The sequence below is a fragment of the Oryzias melastigma genome, unplaced genomic scaffold (assembly GCF_002922805.2).
Source record: "Oryzias melastigma strain HK-1 unplaced genomic scaffold, ASM292280v2 sc01043, whole genome shotgun sequence".
NCBI lineage: Eukaryota > Metazoa > Chordata > Actinopteri > Beloniformes > Adrianichthyidae > Oryzias > Oryzias melastigma.
Genome location: NW_023417628.1, coordinates 690 through 3324, shown reverse-complemented (window position 1 = coordinate 3324; position 2635 = coordinate 690).

Sequence of the window (2635 nt, the reverse complement as noted above, 5' to 3'; positions counted from 1 at the left end):
TCTACTGCCTAGGAAATGGTGCTCTGACTGCCATAAGGTATCCACATGAAATCCTTGAACCCATTGTCAGACCCTACGCTGGTGCAGTAGGTCCTGTTTTCCTCCTAATACACGACAATGCCCGGCCTCACGTGTCAAGAGTATCAGGCAGTACCTGGAGGATGAAGGAATTGAAACAATTGAATGGCCTTCACCATCCCCTGACTTAAACCCAATAGAACATCTCTGGGACATTATGTTTGGGTCCATTAGGCGCCGCCAGGTTGCTCCTCAGACTGTACAACAGCTCAGGGATGCCCTCACACAGATCTGGGAGGAAATGCCACAAGACACCATCCGTCGTCTCATTAGGAGCATGCCGCCACGTTGTCAAGGATGCATACAAGCTGGTGGGGGTCACACAAGATACTGAAAAGCTTTTTGAGTTCCAGAAATGAAGTTTTGTAAAAAATGGACTAGCCTGCCACATCTTCATTTCACTCTGATTTGATGGTGTCTACACAATTGAGCCTCTGTAGGCTGAAAACTTTTATTTCCATTAAAAGACTTGGCATCCTTTAGTTCCTAAGACACTGTCCTGTTGTTATTTGTATGGATATCCAACTTCATATTGAGATCTGATGTATCTAATGTGTTTCTTTAAAGGGCTCCTTTAATTTTTGTGAACAGTGTATTTTTATGATAAATATCAATGGCTGACGCGCTGAAGAAATGAAGTGTTTCATAATGCATGACATTAGGGGGCGCTGTTTCACCAGTTTTTCTTTTGAATTTTGACTCAGAAACACAACAAGATAAAATGCTACAGATTTTAAGTTCCTACAAAACGAATTTCACTTTTTTATATAGAATTGTCTATTTCTTAGGATCAAATATGTTTATGGAACCAACAGTAAGAACAAACGCTAATATTTATATGTATCTCCACAAGAAAGGATCAGATGTGGAAGATAAATAAAAAGTAAATCTATAAAAAAATTAAAGCAGTTTTAAAAGATGATTTTAATAAATAGATGGAAGGGAGTCAACAAGATTCGTTGACATATTTTTATTTATTTAAAGTCCCACTCTGATCGATTTTTAATCTAAAGTGTTGTCAGGTGGAATCAAATCCTTTCTAAAAGTGATATGAGTGATGATGATTTCAATCACTACAATTATTCGTATAAATAGAAATCCTGTTTATTTTTCATCAGTGATTCACTATTGGCAGGAAGAGTTACAAAATACACAGATTTCCTTCATTTAGCATCAGTCATTTCTGATCGGATTCACTTCCAACCACAAGAACTGTCAGGACACCGTTTCCCACAATGCATTTCTTTTAGTCATTAGTCTATCTTTGTTATGAACATTCTGTGACAGACTGGAGACCTGTCCAGGGTAAACCCCGCCTTCGCCCATCAGTAGCCGGGATAGGCTCCGGCACCCCCGCAACCCCGAAAGGGACAAAGCGGTCAAGAAGATGGATGGATGGATTTATTGTAAAATAAGAATCAGCAGGGTAGAGAATTATTGCTACAGTAATGCAAATTACAGGATAAATAGTTACTCATTTAAAGTTAATTTCTTTTGTAAAATGTTGGATGTGTTTTCACTCAAATGGATAAAGACAACATCAAATGTTTGTTCACATACAAATATATTTTATGTTTATCCCTAGTCACAGTAAGTAAAACATACTTTCATTTCGTATTCTCTAATTGTTTCAGTTTGCACTGACCTGTTTTTCCTTTTAAATGTCCGCACGATTGATGCCACTGTGAACCGACTGAGTTNTGTAGAACTCCCAGGTTACTGATAGCAGCACAGAGTGAGACATTTACCCCACGCCGACCTGGGATTGCACTATGGCCCGTTGACCAATGATATTTCTACCTCTGCTCCTTCTTTTTGCCAGATTAAAACCAGCCTCATCCACAAAAATAAACTCATGTGTCCTGTCCATTGAATCAAATTCAAAAACACACTAGAAAGCAAAAAGAAAACAGTAAATAACATAGAAGACATGGAGAAAATTACTGCCTGGGTGCAGGTCTGGGTGGGGGTTCGGGTCCCAATGTGGGCCTGGGTCTCAATTGCCTTTCTCTGTTTTCCATTTTTCATTAGCTGTTTAGTTGCTCCAGAACTGCCTTTATATTCAGTGCAGTTGATTAGCAAAAAGTGTCTCAGCTTTGACCAGTTGTGTGTTAATGATGACTGCTGTGTTGGAACAGAGTTTGAGTTTTGCCTCTTTGTGTTAATGTTCTGCACCTTGTGTGTTGTGAATCCCGACTGTGTCTTAAAAGTGAAAATGTGTCTTGTGTTCCGCAAAGAGTGAATTGGAGTTTTGAAAATTGTGTGTTAACTGCAAATTGTGTTTTAGGTTTTGACCAAAGAGTGATGTTTTTGAGAAAAGAGTTAAAGCAATTGATGAGCTTGTTTGGAGAATGGCACTTAGTGTTTTAGCAATTGGGAAAAACTGTAACACACCATGAACATAATATTTCATTTTTTTTTGGTCACATAGAATATTAATTTACTAAAACCACCAATTATCAAAGAAACATTTGTAAGATTTGTTTTCATGGTTTTCATTTGTGTGCCTCATTGTTCAAAAAAACATCAGGTTTTTTTGAACAAATCCAGCGTGAAT